This window comes from Dasypus novemcinctus, chromosome 16 (genome assembly GCF_030445035.2).
Source record: "Dasypus novemcinctus isolate mDasNov1 chromosome 16, mDasNov1.1.hap2, whole genome shotgun sequence".
In the NCBI taxonomy this organism is placed as follows: Eukaryota; Metazoa; Chordata; class Mammalia; order Cingulata; family Dasypodidae; genus Dasypus; species Dasypus novemcinctus.
In genome coordinates, this window is record NC_080688.1 from 15,053,210 (window position 1) to 15,070,354 (window position 17,145).

The window sequence follows — 17,145 nt, forward strand, 5'->3', positions numbered from 1 at the left end:
GAATTGGCCTACTGGAAGAAGTCTAAAAACCTAGTACCTTGTGATAAAATAAAAACGCTTCATGCAAGAGCCTGTATAGGCTCCTCATCTCGTGGCTATACTGAATGATTCACACACACAGCAGCATCTCATTGAGAAAGCAGGAGGGAGCGCCTCTGAGGGAGTAGGAACGTGGAGACTAGTGAGATGTTCCAACTGACTGATGTTAAGTTCCCCTTTTACATGGGAGAGTCTTACAAAGTTGGGGGGGGAGGGGCAGATATAAGCTGATTACTATGGTGTGCTTGTCCCATCTGATGAGCTATCTCTATTGACCCCAAAACAGTTTATTAGCAGGTGTTGCTTATCACCAACCCTGTAGCATGTGTTCCTTTTCTTAGGCAAACCCTTCTGAAGAGGGTGTGTTAGCCAAAAGGGGTGCCAATGCAAAGTACCAGAACTCTGTTGGCTGTTATAAAGGGTATTTATTTGGGGTGGAAGCTTACAGTCACAAGGCCTAAAGCGTCCAGCTCAAGATTAGTTCCTCACCAAACTCTGTTGCTACAATGCAAGATGGCATGCAATATCTGTGAGGGTTCAGCCTTCCTCTTTCCCCTAAGACTCCATGGGCTCAGCTTCTTCTGATCTGAGCTGCAGGCTGGAAGGCTTATTTCTTCCTAGGCTTAGCTGCTCTGGTCCCTTCACAAGGTCAGCTATAGACTGTCGTGCTCATCCCGGCACCACAGGATCAAAGTTCATTCCTCTTCTGTGTTTGTGGTGCTCTTTCTATTCCTCTGTGTGTCTTTTTTTTTTTCTTTTTATTTCTTCCCCTCTCCCCCATTGTCTGCTCTGTGTCCATTCACTGTGTGTTCTTCTTTCTCTGTGATATTTTCATTAGGCCGTTCCAGGAACCCATCCTGGGACCTTCTAGAGCGGGAGGAGGTGATCATTCACTTACTCCACCTCACCTCCCTAGTTCGCTGCATCTCATGTTGTCTCTTCTCTGTGTCTTTTTTTCATTGTGTCAGTTTGCAGCATCAGCTCTTCTTGTGGAAGGCAGCACCACTCCTGGGTGGTCTAACCTCCTGCACCGGGCCGCACTCCTTGTGTGGGGGCCATTCCTTGCATGGGGGGCACCCAGTGCAGGGTGACACTCCTTGCATATGGCAGCACTCCACGTGGGCCAGCTCACCACATGGGCCAGGAGCCCCTGGATATTGAACCCTGGACCTTCTACATGGTAGGTGGAAGCTCTATCCGTTGAACCACATCCAATTCCCCCTCTGTGTGTATCTTATTCTGGGTTCTCCTTGAATGACTGTCTGTCTATATAGCTCTCAAGTGGGGAGGGGAACACACTGAGTCACCCTAATCACGTGGTAGAATCAAAACCCTAATCTTGATTCAATAAAGTAAGTGAAACTTCTGAATTTAATACACTCAAAGGGCTATCACACCCAGAGGAACAGACCTGTTTACAAACATAATGAATATCTCTTTTGGGAATTCATAAATAATATAAAACTCCCCCAGAGGTTTTCCCCCCGGCAAGGGCCCATGCAGGTGGCCATTTTGTTTTCCTTAAGACCAGCTGTATCTCCACCTGTGCCCAAAGATTGGACTAGAAGAAGCTAAATAAGTAACAGAGTAACTCTACTGTTTGGCTAAGTGGCTATTAAATCCTAGCCCCTGGCACTGTAGACAGTCTTAACAAGAACCACAATGCATGACGTAGGCATTATTTTTTTTTTAAAGATTTATTTATTTCTCTCCCCTCCCACCCCACCCTACTTGTCTGTTCTCTGTGTTTATTTGCTGCATCTTGTTTTGTCCGCTTCTGTTGTTGTCAGCAGCACAGGAATCCGTATTTCTTTTTGCTGCATCATCTTGTGTCATTTCTCCATGTGGGAGATGCCATTCTTAGGCAGGCTGCACTTTCTTTCGCGCTGGGAAGCTCTGCTTACGCGGCACACTCCTTGTGCGTGGGGCTCCGCTACGCGGGGGACACCCCTGTGTGACACAGTACTCTTTGTGCGCATGAGCACTGGCATGGGCCAGCTCCAAACGGGTCAAGGAGACCCTGGGTTTGAACCATGGGCCTCCCGTGTGGTAGACGGATGCCCTAACCACTGGCTCAAGTCCGCCGCCTGATGTAGTCATTAAAGCAATAAAGCACTCATGATTTAAGGCCATCACTCAGTACTTTATCTGCCTTCTGGTAGGCATGCAGATAACCACAGAGCTGAGTGCTGAGGCCTAAAGAGGAAGGGCCCTGACTTCAAGAGCCTGATCTTGGCCCTCCACTCCTCTGTTACTTCATCTGAGTCTAACCCTAGCATTCCTCTCCCCCTCCACCTCCCTTGACTGTGAATTCTAAGAGAAGTTGGGGATTTAGGTACTTCAAGAGAGGAAGTGTGTATGTGTGAGCAGCAAGGCAAGACGCTGGATGCTGTTGCATGTTATCACAACAACCCAGATGTACACATTCTAGTAGTAAAGACTCCATTTTACAGGGGAGAAAAACTGATTCTCAAAGAGGTTCAAATAACTTGCCTGAGATAGAGGGATTGAGAGGTGATAGCTAAGGAGTGGGGAGTTTTTCTTGTTGGAGTAATGAAAATGCTATAATATTGATCATGGTGATGAACACACAACTCTATAATTACACCAAAAGCCACTGAATGTACACTGTGGATTGATGCTCTGAGAATATACCTCAATAAAATTTCTTTAAAAAAATATTAATGGGGAGGAGATATGGTTCAAGCTGTGAGTGCCTGCTTCCCACATGGGAGGTCCTCAATTCAGTTCCCAGTGTCTCCTAATAAATAAAAAAAACTAACAAACAACAAGTAAACAAACAATAAAACCAATTTAGGGGAGCCTATGTGGCTTGGGGATTGAGCACTGGCTTCCCACATAGGAGGTCCAGGCCTTAATCCCTGGCTCTGGTACTTAAAAATAAAAAAAATTCTCTTGCTTCTTGTATGTCCAATGGCTCTGTTCTATTATTTTCTATGTCCCTCAAACAATCAACAATTAACTTTGGAGACATTCAGCAATGGATATATTTAATGCTCGTATAAATAAAGTCCACAGAATGCATAAGGCCAAGGCCACATGGCTGCCCCTAACTTTTTTCCTGTATCTTTCTTGCCTGGCAACCCTGAGGTTAAAGAAGCAGAGAGATGGAGTAGATATTGATGAGCTCTTTCAAGAGACAGACACAGAGATGGCAGGGCAGATAGATAGATGAGTTCTAGAGGGGTCCATTATTTGGCATTCAACTGGCCTGAATTTTGTCCCTATGGGACTCCTTTGGGTGTGAGCAATCACCCAAGGGCCACTGGAAGGGGCCAATGGGCTCTAAGTTGAGCAGACAGTTTACTACCATGGGGTAACAAGAGCCCAAAGGAAGTCCCTCTCAATTAGAAGCAGAGTGAGCATCACCATCCCAAAATCCTCAAGATTGGGGAATGAACAGTGGACTAAAGTAGACTTGTTATTAGTCTACTATAGACTCATTCTATATTATTCTAGCAATGGAAGAACTTTTATCTTTGATATAAAAGCAGGGACCACCAGAGGTTCTGAGGGTACTGAGAGGAATAATAAGTGTAATTTGGGAGCATTTTGGGGACACTGGAGTTGTCCTGCATGACACTGCAGTGACGGATACAGGTAATTGTATATTTTGTGATAACTTAAAAATTTGTGGAGGATAGAGTGTAAATTATAAACTGTTACCCATGGTTAGTAACGAAGCTACAAATATATGTGTTCATCAATTTCAACAAATGTACCACACTAATGAGGGATGTTGATGTGGGAAAATGCAGGGGAAGGAATGGGGCATATGGGAATCCCTTATATTTCTGATGTAACATTTATGTAATCTAAAGCGTCTTTTAAAATTAAAAACAAAAAACAAAAAACCAGCTCAGTCGGTGTCATTCTCTTCAGATCCTGAAGACTGGACAAAACAACACACTATCCAGGAACCGCATTCTGTCAAGGTCTGGAATTTCATCCTATTTGCAAACGAACAAGCTCGCCTGCTACAGTTTCATGGACGTGGGCAGAAGACAGACAGGAGGCCCCTAAATTAGAGACAAAAGTCTATATTACTCATAACTAGCAATCGGCATTAGTACCCATGCCGCTAAGTACACAGGTGGCAGCACAGAGAGGCTCAGATAGACACTATGCATGCAATGGGCTTCCATTACAGCTGAGGAACACTAAGCCTGCCCCTTGTTTAGGGGTTAAGAGTCAAAAATTACCTTCCCTTCAAGGTTGCCTGCTGAAAAAACAACTCTGAGAAATGGTTCATGCAAAGAGCCATCAAGCCTTGCATTTGAGGCATACTCAGCAGAAATGTGCAGGGATGTGCTCTGGCCACATGGCAGATGGCCAGCGCAGCACTGACCCGTCGAAACACCAACAACCTCCCTATAAAGTGTAGTTATCTGTCTCCTCCCTCACTGTCAACTCAGCCCACAGGGACCACCGGCTGCCACAATCTCATAAGGGCCCCACTCTTCCACACTGCTTGCATAAGGTTCAATTGTGTTAAACAAATACCCAGACAATTGCCCTGAAATTCAGGGAATCAGGCCCAAGTCTTGCCCTCAGTGATCTGGGGGACAGGCTTAGGGACATATTTGGTCATATGTCCAAGTCCATGTGAAAAGTGACAGATGACGGTGAGTGTCACTACTAAAACAGGAACCCTGGGATGCCATGGGTGAGGTTAATGCCACCCATTTCGTAGGGGGCAGGGTTTTTTTTCTTTATTCTTCTGAAATAATTATAGATTCATAGGAAGTTGCAAAGATAGTACAGATAATCCTGTATATTGTTCACCCAGTTTTCCCCAAAGATTTCATCTTATGTAACCATCATGCAGTATCAGAACTGGGAAATTGACATCAATATGAAATGTGTGGATAGTTCTATCATTTATGCACACGGGTAGATTTGCATAACCACCATCACAATCAAGATATAAAACTATACCATCACCTCACAGATGTCCCTCATGCTACCCCTCTACAGTCAAACCCACTGTCCCTAACCTCCCTGGCAACCATTACCTCCTCCCACCATCGCTACCCTTGGCAACCACTAATCTGTTTTTCATCTCTATAGGCTTTCATTTTACGAATGTTAGGTAAAGGGTGTCATACAGTATGTGGCCTTTTGAGATTGATTTTTACACTCATTGTAATGCCCGAGAGCCATCTAACTATGCATGTATCAATAGTCGATTCCTTTTTATAGCTGGGTAGTATTCCATTGTATGGATGCACCATTGATTATTTAACCATTCACTTGTTAAAGGATATTTGGTTATTTCCAGTTTATGGCTATTACAAATAGTGCTGCTAGGAACACTTATATACAGGTTTTTGGTCCCAGACCCTTCCATTCTCAGCTGTAGGCTGGCATAAGGCTTGTCTCTCTCCCAGGGACTCATTTCTTTCCAGGCTCAGCTACTCTGTTCTCTTCACAAGGTCACCTGTAGACTAGCAGGTTCACCTCTCTTCCCAGGGTCTTTGCCATGCCTATTGAGCTGTCTTTCCACCTCTGTGTTCTTCTTCTCCTTTGTTTACTGCCATGTGAAAGTCAGTTTTATCAGCTCACCAAAGGGAAAGGAACTCAATGCAGAGCTGCACTCTAATGATGTGGTTGAAGCAAAGTCCTAAACTTTTTTTTCTTTTCTTTTTTGTCTTTATTTATTTTTTTAATGTTACATTAAAAAAATATGAGCTACCTCCCTCACCCCACTCCTCCTCCCATAACAACAACCTCCTCCATCATCATGAGATGTTCATTGCATTTGGTGAATACATCTCTGAGTACCACTGTAACTTCATGGTCAATGGTCCATATCATAGCCCACACTCTCCCACAGTCCACCCAAGGGGACACAGGAGGACATACAATGTCCAGTAACTGTCCCTGCAGTACCACCCAGGACAACTCCAAGTCCCGAAAACGCCCCCACATCTCATCTCTTCCTCCCACTCCCTACCCCCACTAGCCACCATGGCCACTTTCTCCACACCAATGCCACATTTTCTTCGATGACTAATCACAATAGTTCATGAATAGAATATCAGTAAGTCCACTCTAATCCATACTCTGTTCCTCCATCCTGTGCACCTTAGATTGGTTAATGAGATGTCTCGGCTGAATCTAATACAATCACAAGGTTATCATGCCCAGAGGAACAGACCAGTTTACAAACATAATCTCTCTTTCTGGAATTCATAAATATCAAATTGCCATAGTTTAGGAAACATAGGTCAATGAGGTATAATATCAGTGTCCTACTGCTGCTAAGACAAATGAACACAAACTGAGTGACTTAAAACAACACAAATATGTTATCTTACCATTCTGTAGACCAGAAACCTGACACAGTCTTGCTGTGCTAAAACCAATGCACTGCAGGGTCATGTGCCTTCTGAAGTCTCTGTGGGGGAATCAGTTTCCTTGCCTTTTCCAACTCCTACAAACTGACATGTTTCTTGGCTTATAGCTCCTTCCTCCTCCTCAGGTCAGCAATGAATGGCCAGCCAAGTCCTATTCACAGGGCATCACTCTGACCTGCTCTCCTGCTCCTTCATCACATTGTCTTCCTGGGCAAAGCCACCTGGGAGCCTGCAGAGCCCAGCATTGCACCAGCTGACATCTAACAGTTCCAAATTTTACCTACCTCCCTGTTGACCAGTTTTCTAGAGAGCCAACCTGGGACATAGCTGGACCAGATTTTAAAAAACCATGATAGCATAGTATATAAGAATGGTAGATATATGTGCTATTACTTTGACATAAAAGTATGAAAATAGGTATTTATTTCAAATTATATTTCATTCTGCATTACTTTTCTGTTATATAAATGTACTAATTTTTGAAAAACAACAATAGGGCTACTTATCAATAGTAACTAATAATTAATAGTATGGATAATTAAACAAATGATACATGTGAAAATAGATAGCAAAGCAGTTTTTAGCTTTTTAACTCTTTATTGGATATTTAAATTTTTAGGCTATATTATTGTACATTCTTAAGAGACATGGATGTAAGCCTTTTTAAAAGGATACCAAAAGCACAATAGGACTAACTAAAAAACTGTTACCTATTTTGATTAAAAATAACTATGACATGTTCCTTTCTGTCTTGAGATACAGTCATAAATTTTTCTTCTTTCTGTTTCCACTAAACTTCTCTGACCTGCCTGCAGACTTTCAGGACATGCTTCTTTTCTTTTATGTGTTGGTAAAATGGAACACAAACATAACATTCACTCTGACTGTTACACTTCACTTTGATGGATTTAATATCTGCAAATATTGTGAGATTTTATAAAATCTGTCTCACACATTGTGGAGAAGCATGAGTTGAAATTCTGTAGGGCAGGCCACAGGCTGGGAACTCCGATGAAGGCTTTCAATGAATCCACCAAGAGAAGCTGGTTCTCTGAAGAAGATGGAAATGGTCTCTTCTGACTTTTGAAATCATCACTTCTCCTTTTAAAGCCTTCAGCTGACTGGATGAGACCTCACTCATTGTAAGACAATCTCTTAAGTTTCTTGTAGATGTAATCAGCCTTAGATGAAATCAATTACTGATGATTTAAGTCCATGAAATGTCCTCACAGTAACAATCAGGCAGTGCTTGCTTAACCAAACAACTGGGCACCTTCAGCCTGGCTCGTTTGACACATGAACGTAACCATCCCATAGCCCAATTCTTTAAATGGTCAAAAGACTTGAATAGACATCTTTCCAAAGGAGTTATGCAAATGGCCAATAAGCACATGAAAAGATGCCCACCATCACTAGCCATCAGGAATATGCAAATCAAAACTCCAAGGAGACCACTTCACCCCCACTAGAAAGGCTACTGTTTAAAATGGAATGTGGGGAAATAAGAACACCACTCAGTCATTGCTGGTATGGATGTAAAGTGCTGCGGCCATTGTTGAAGACAGTTTGGCAGTTTCTCAGGAAGCTAAGTATAGAATTGCCATATGGTCCAGCAATCCCGCTACAAGACACATACTCAATAGAATTGAAAGCAGGGATATGAACTGATATTTGAACACCAATGTTCAAATATTGTTCAAAATTGCCAAAAGATGGAAGCAATGCAATTGTCCATTAACCAATGAATGGATGAAAAAAATCTGATATATACATATAATGGAATATTAAGCTCTCATAAAATGGAATGAAGTTCTCATGGATGGGACAATATGATGAACCTTGATGATATTGTTTCGAGCAAAATAAACTGAACTCAAAAGGAAAGTATTTTATAATCTTCCTTTTAAAAATAATTAGAATAAGCAAGTTCATAGAGTCTGAAACTAGAATGCAGGTTACCAGGGGTCATGGTAGAGAAAGCAAATGGGAACCTAATGCTTAATTGGTACAATTTCTACTTGGGGGGTAAATGGGTGGTGGTGATGGTAGCTCAACATTGTTAATGTAATTAACAGCACAGAAACATTTTTTTTGAATGTGGTTCTAAATAATGTTACCAGAGTAAAAGTATTTTAAAAAACATGTAATTGTATAACACAAACAGTGAACCCTAATCAAACTGTGGGCTATAGTTAATAATGTAATTATGACAATATTGTTTCATTACTTGTAGTATTAGGTGCTACACAAATGCCAAGTGTTAATCATAACAACTGTATGTATTGGGTGGGGTGGGGTTATGAGGACTGTACTTTCTGTGTGATTTTTCTGTATAATTACAACTTCTCAAATAAAAAAGTAAAAAAGTGTCTGATAATGCAACACTTGGGATTTTACTTACTAGCAATATCAGGTTTTTAGACTTGTGTGAATTCATCTCCATTACTCCAAAAATGTCCATCCATTTTGTATCTTCAATCTTGTTTTATTGGCCAACAGTTTGTCAATCATATAGGCTATTCATGTCTAAAATGCCCATCATTTTTAAACACCCTGAAGCACATTGAACATAATCATAAGTTAAACCACTCTTTCTGAGCAAACTTATTTTAAAGTATAGAGATTATTTGGATTCCTGAAATTAAAGTTGGATTCCAAACATGTCACAGTTTTATTGAAGAAATTCACAAAGTCCTGTTGACCTCAACTGCCATTTTCTTGCAGCATTTTTTAGTACTGAATCAGTCTTATTTTCTAATTTTTTTCTATATGAGCTTTTATTGCAACCTCCACAAAACCTTAAACAATTGAAATGCAGTCAGTTCTTCCTTGTTCCTGTTCAATCAGTTTTAGAGAAATAGCATATGAATTTCTGTTTAACTATAATCCTTTTCTTCATTCTCATCCTCAATGAATTCCCAAGTTAAAGGATATTCTTCTTGTCCCACACTTTGAAAATATGATTTTACTTCAGTCAAACATTTTAACATATTGCCAACAAAAAATGATAGCCATGTTGTAGAAACATGTCAAAGGAAGCTATCTCCTTCTGTTACAGCAAAGCCAGGAGTTCTGAACCACGGAAAAAACCAAAACTGGCGCTCAGGAGAAGTGGAGGAATAGATTTATTATGCACGGCATAGAGGAGAGTTAATCTCCAAATTCTGAGCCCAGCTTTTCAGTTTTCATAGGTTTATATAGGATTTTATGTGGGATCAGCATGACTTTTGCTCACTGGCTAATGCGTTGCTAGACAAAAATTTTCAAGTGGGGTTACAGAAGCAGAACACAGGTGCAAGGCCGTGGGCTGATTTACAGAAGTGGGGGGCAGGAGAGGTTTGTTAGATTACAGATGCAGGGGGCAGGAGTTGTTCTGTGATATTCTCCTGCAAGGTCATGTTCTCACAGGCTGATTTACAGAAGCTGGGGCAGGAGTGACTCATTAGGTATTTTTTCTGCAAAGTTATGCTTTTTCTTCCTCAACACTTCCATTTCTATAAAAATCAACAACCCCTTCAAATATTTCTGCAGGTTTGGAGGAAATTGAAAAGTGATCAAAACATTCATTAGGAAAGCCTCCCTGTCACTGGTAAGCAAAACACGTCCTTTGTCAGTAGTGCCATGTACAAGACTTGGAGTGAAATATACAACACTTTACTTTTTTCAGTGCCTGCCAGTCATGCAGATAGATAAGCAAAGTCTAGTTTGTATTTGGAGAAGATATCAACATCCTTTTGTTCTACAATTTTTGCAGTTCCATTAAAATCTCCACAGAAATGAAAACAGTTTGAAACTCCCTTTTCCAAATTAAAGTCTTTAAGATTTACGGGGAATATATTTTTTATTCCATGATTTGAAGCATAAATTGATATACTGCAGAAAGCACAGTCATTTATGAGAACTGACAGAATCATCTCTTCATATAAGGGGCCAAGACATGCTATCCAAATTGACCCTTTTTTTTACCCACAGGGCATTTTAGTTTCAACCTCTCAATCAAGAAATGTTTCTTTATTGAGTTTCAAAGAGGCACTAAGAGATTGGTATGCTTGTGTGTCTTAGTTTGTGTGTTATACCCAAGCTAATTCAGCAGTCACTGTTTTCAATTGAGCATTGGTGTCATGGGGGGAGACAAAAAAAACACAAAAACTATTGATTAATTTAAAAATACTTGCCCTGTCTCTTCCTGTACTTGTGAGTTTTCTTTTCCACGTGTGCTTTGATCCCCTCTTCCACCACACCCAATCCTCAATTCTTCCCATCCTATCATGCAGGATCTCTGGTTTTGTTTATTTACTTCCCTAACCCAGTTATATGTGTCCCTCCACTTGTCATTAAAATAACATAATCCTTTAGCCTTCTTTTTTGGTGATGTGTGGGGCATGCTGGCATTAGTATAGTAGTTGTTCTCATTTTCGTTATCTGAACTCTTGGAAAGCATGGCCACAATATTCATGGTGTTAAAAATTAAACTAAGGAAGTGGATTTGGCTCAATGGATAAAGCATTTGCCTACCACATGGGAGGTCTAGGGTTCAAACCCCTGCAGGGGTGTCCCCCACATAAGGGAACCTCATGTGCAAGGAGTGCACCCCATAAGGAAAGCCACCCAGCTTGAAAAAAAAGTGCAGCCTGCCCAGGAGTGGCACTGCCCACACTGAGAACTGATGCACTAAGATGATGCAACAAAAAGAGGCACTGATTCCTGGTGCCACTGACAAGAACACAAGCGGGCTTAGAAGAACGCACCATGAATGGACACAAAGAGCAGACAACTAGGGGGAGAGGGGAAGGGAAGAGAAATAAATAAAAAATAAATTTTTTAAAATAAAAATATAATAAAGATTAAACTAGCACTATCTCAATACAAAACACAACAGTTCATTCACAAAGTCAAAGATATACTCTAAATGTCCACAATTACATGGCACTTAAGTTGCATCACTCTGATGATGAAACAATGGATGATCTATTACTGCAAACTGCAAATCATGCTTGACAACATCAGTGCTCAGGGGGACAGGGAGTGGCAGAAACTTTGGAAGGCAGATTATCAAAGTCATACCCATTTGACACTAAAAATACTCTTTCTTTCAGCTTCTAATATTGAAGGCCAATGTATGGTAGGGTAGATTGAAATACATAACTCAGTTCAGACATGTTCTCAATCTACATTCCTGTGGGTGTGAGCCTATTTTAAATGGGATCCCTTGAAGATATTCTTTTTAAGTCTCCTCACTCCTTTTACATTGTGCAGATTTGGGCCTATTAGAAATAACAAGCTGACCAATTGCTATTTCCTTTTAATCATCACTCTTTTAACTACACTGACAAAATGGAAGTTTTGAAGAGACCCTTTTGCAGGGCTTGATTAAATTATTCAGGAAGAGCTCTTTCTCTCAGTCTCTGCTGGATAAGTAGAGGTCAGGAGTGAGGCAGTGCGAACAGGCAGGGACCGGCTACCTACATATATGTGTAGTACAAATCTTATTTAATTCTCATTCTAGAATACAAACGCATATACTCAGTTATTTTTTTTAGACTTATTTTTTATTTATTTCTCTCCCCTTCCCCCCCGCCCCCAGTTGTCTGCTCTCTCTGTCCATTCGCTGTGTGTTCTTCTGTGACCACTTCTATCCTTATCAGCGGTACCGGGTATCTGTGTTTCTTTTTGTTGCATCATCTTGTGTCAGCTCTCCCTGTGTGTGCCACCATTCTTGGGCAGGCTGCACTTTCTTTTGCTCTGGGCGGTTCTCCTTATGGGGTACACTCCTTGCTTGTAGGGCTCCCCTACATGGGGGATACCCTGGTGTGGCACGGCACTCCTTGAGTGCATCAGCACTGCGCATGGGCCAGCTCTACATGGGTCAAGGAGGCCCGGGGTTTGAACCATGGACCTCCCATGTGGTAGGCGGATGCCCTAACCACTGGAACAAGTCCACTTCCCCTCATTTATTTTTAATAAATTGTTTTATACTCTCATGAAGTCCTCCACATGCATTGGTACATATAGATGGCTAAACAAAAGGATGAAGATTTTTTTAAGAAGGATGGTCCAATGATGGGCCTTTGATAATTTTGCTTATGCTTATGAGCCTGTTGTCCCTGAAATTTCAACTAGGCCTAGAGCTGCAGGGTGCCTAAGAGTTACCTCATGAGAGCCTCCGTGTTGATCAAATGTGGTGACTCTCTAAGCTAAACTCAGCATATAAATGCATTACCTTCCCCCTAGCATGGGGCATGACTCTTGGGGACGAGCCTCCCTGACACTGAGGGATTACTACCAAGCACCGTCTGGTCATGCAACAAGACCTTGAATACAAGGGGGAAATGGTAAAGACAAATGACTTTAAATGGCTAAGAGACTTCAAAATGAGTCAGGAGGCCATCAGAGGGTTGTGGTTATGCATGTCTTAGGATCTCAGGACAGCCAAAATAGATAAAACTCCAGATAGTGGTGCTCCTGAGGGCAATGGGACAACCATGGCTTGTAACCAACAGAATCTGGTAAAGGTGATGGAAGGCCACTCTCTGGATTGCATAGCACCATGGAGGAGTCCACCTTAGGAGACTGGAGTGAGAGAGCACCCCTTGATGGTGCTAAGGAAGTAAGCTGCCATGTTGTGGAGGGCCCATGTGGCAAAAGCTGATGACTGACTCTAGGATCTGAAAGTGGCTGCAGCACACAGTCGACAAAACTGGAATCACAGCCCCCTGCAACCTCTGGGGAGATTACAGCCCTTGCTGGCACCTTGTATTAATCGCATTTTCTACCCTCTGTAAACTGAGGCTTTACATCCATAGGCATCACCAGGTGGCCAAGCCTTCCTTGTAGCCCTGTCACTCCTACCCCAGTTGAGGGGTGCCATTTTTAAATGTGGCCATGCTGGTGTGTGTCTGCCCTTCATTTGCATGCTTCTCACAGAAATCATGTAAGAAACTTTCTCACTTCCACTTGCTGTCCTTGCCTTGGTGGCTGATCCTGGTGCTTTCCAGTGTGGACGTGTGTTTAATGCTGTGTACTTCTCTGGGAACTGTGAGTAGCCAAAAAAAAACACCTAACTTGTTTCAAAACCACTCCACTCCTCATCTCCATACACAATTTTATCAGACCTGAATAATTTAAGTCCTAACATTGTAAGACATACCTGAACCATAACCTGGTGAGATTCCAGAAAATACAACCCAGACTTCTGACCTTCTGAAAGGGTGAGATAATAAACATACATGTACTGGTTAAAGTCCTTAAATTTGTGATGATATGTTATACAACAATAGAAAAGGAATATACAAACCAACACCCAATCAGCAATTTGCAGGCTTCCTGTGACTTTGAAATTTTTGCTTCGAGAATTAGTCATCCATTTACAAATTCTAAAAAATAAGGAACAGAATTGGCAGTGGCAGTAGGATGAGAGCAATAACAGACAGGACAGAGAGAAAGTAGACACGGCTCCAGGGCTCAAACATGAAACAAAGCAGAGAAGGAGGTGGAGAATCCTATTTCCCCTTCCCTAAAGCCTTCCTGAGCATTCCAGTCATGGGGATTCTCCTGGCTCTGAGTTTCTGCATTGCAGGATGGGTAGAACTGTCCCCACATGATTTGGAATTTTGCCCCCTCTTTTCTTTTTTGAAAAAGAAGCTTTAGATTACATAAAGGTTACATTAAAAATATAGGGGATTCCCAGAAGCTCCACCATTAACAACATCCTTTATTAGTGTGGTACATTTGTTAAAGTTGATGAACACATGTTGAAGCATTGCTACTAACCATGGACTATATTTACTTTATAGTTTACACTCTGCCCCTCACAATTTTATAGATTTTGACAAAATGAATAACAGCTTGTATCCATCGTTGCAATGTCATGCAAGACAATTGCAATGTCCCAAAAACTTGGTCCCAATTTGTGTGTGTTCATTTTTTGAAATTTATTGAAGTATGCCACTCAGACATAAACATACATAAACAATAAGTGTATAGTAATAGTTGTGAACTTACAAAACAAACATACATAACATCACACAGGGCTCTCATACCTCACCCTACCACCAATACCTGGCATTGTTGTGAAACATTTTAATTAATGATTAAAGAGCATACTCAAAATATTACTACTAACCAAAGTACCTTACATTTGGTGTATATTTCCACCAACCCACCTTATTATTTGTTAAATATATTTTTATGATAGAAGTTATAAACTTACAAAAGAGCCACACATGTGGAGAATTCCCATACCACACCCCTCTATGAATACATCATACCATGGTTTAGCAATTGTTACAGGTTATGAGAAAATATCATCAGATTATTACCAGATCCATAACGTACATTTGGCACACTTTTTCTTTTTTTTTAAATTAATTTATTTTTTTATTTATTTCTCTCCCTTCTTTCCCCCTCCCCCGCCCCCCAGTTGTCTGCCCTGTGTTCATTTGCTGTGTGTTCTCATGTGGCTGCTTCTATCCTTATCAGAAGCACCAGAAATCTGTGTTTCTTTTTGTTGCGTCATCTTCCTGTGTCAGCTCTCTGTGTGGGAGGCGCCATTCTTGGGCAGGCTGCACTTTCTTTTGCGCTGGACAGGTCTCCTTATGGGGTGCACTCCTTGTGCATGGGGCTCCCCTATGTGGGGGGACACCCATGCATGGCACAGTGCTCCTTGGGTGCAACAGCACCGTGTGTGGGCCAGCTCCACATGGGTCAAGGAGGCCCTCAGACCTCCCATGTGGTAGGCGGACACCTTATCCATCAGGCCAAGTCTGCTTCCCATGGCACACTTTTTCCATATGCCCCCATTATCAACACATTACATTTTTGACATAGATGCATGAATATTACCTTATTACTGCTAACCACAGTCAATAGGTCACTCAAGTTGTGTTTTTCCCCTGCTTCTCCACATTCCCACCCTCTGCAATAGTGATATACATTTGTTCTAGCCCACAAAGGACACTCTTGCATCAGTACCATCAACCACAAGTCTCATCGAACTCTGAGTTTACTGTGTTAGTCAGTCCCTAGATTATTCTCTAGCTTCCTTTCAATTGACATTTACATCCCCAGACTACCCTTAATAACCACATTCTCATGTATAAACTACCTGTTACCATAATTTGTTACCATCCACTATATATTTCCATAGTTAGGCAGTAAAGTTAATTAAAACTTCTGCATATATTAAATATCAGTAGTCCATCTCAGTCCTCCTCTTGTCTCCTTTAAAAATCCACCACCTACCTGCTGGTCTTGAAGATATTTTACTACATTTTCTTCTATAAGTTTTAGAGTTCTTGCTTTTATATTTAGGTTTTTGATCCATTTTGAATTAATTTTTGTATAAATGTGAGATAGGGATCCTCTTTCCTTCTTTTGGCTATGGATAACCAGTTCTCTGAGCACCATTTGTAGAATGGACTATTCTGCCTTAGCTGAGTGGGTTTGACAGGCTTGTCAAAGATCACTTATCCATAGATGTGAGGGTCTATTTCTGAACCATTATATCAGTTCCATTTATCTGTGTGTCTGTCTTTATGCCAGTACCATACTGTTTTTACCACTGTAGCTAGGTAATATGATTTACAGTCTAGAAGTGAGAGTCCTCCAAATTTGCTTTTCCTTTTGAAGATCTTTCTGGCTGTTCAGGCCACCTTACCCTTCCAAATAAATTTGATAATTGTGTTTTTTATTTCTTTAAAAAAGTGCTGGTGGAATGTTTATCAGGATTGCATTTAATCTGTATATCAATTTGAGTAGAATTGACATCTTAACAATATTTAGTCTTCCAAAGTGTGAGCATGGAATATTCTTCCAAATATTTAGGCCTTTTTAAAATTTCTTTTAACAGTGAGTTGCAGTTTTCTGAATACAAGTGCTTTACATCTTTGGTTAAATTTATTCCTGATGCAATCCTCCCATTTTCAGTTGTAATCACTCTAGGCTCCATGGTGTGGTGGTTGTCCTTCTTCACCTCCATCTTAGCTGAGTGTGGTAAGTCCAATAAATCAGATTGTAGGTGCTGGAGTCTGTTGAGGCTCAGGATCTGGCTATCACATTGGAGGCGTCTTCGGGACATGGAGCTGCCCTGGATGGTGCTTCAGAGGTAATCACCGGACATTGTAAATCCTCACAGGGCCTACATGATGGAATAGAGGAGAGTATGGGCCATGATGTGAACCAATGTATATGAGGTGCAGAGGTTCCCAAAGATGTACTTACCAAATCCAATGGATGTGTCATGATGATGGGAACGAGTGTTGTTGGGGGGGGGGAGAGGGGGGGTGGGGGGGTGGGGTTGAATGGGACCTCACATACATATTTTTAATGTAATATTATTACAAAGTCAATAAAAAATAAAAAAATTAAAAAAATAAAATAAAAAAAAAATAAAATTTAAGACATGAAAATAAAAGCTGTAAAAAAAAAAAAAAAAAAAAATTTATTCCTGAATATTTGGGTTTCATCTACCATATTTTAGTTTCACCACTCTTTTGACACTTTTACTTACTCTTATTGATATAATCTTCATTTCTAGACTCTCTTCCAAAACTCTATCTCCTGTCTTTTCTTTTCAAACTAGCACACTTTCTAGCATTTCCTGAAAAACTTCTCTCTTGGTTACAAACTCCTTCAGTTTCTGTTTATCTGTGAATATTCTGAACTTGCACTTGTTTTTGAAAGGCTCTCTTCCTGGATATAAGATTCTTGACTGGAACTTTTTCTCTTG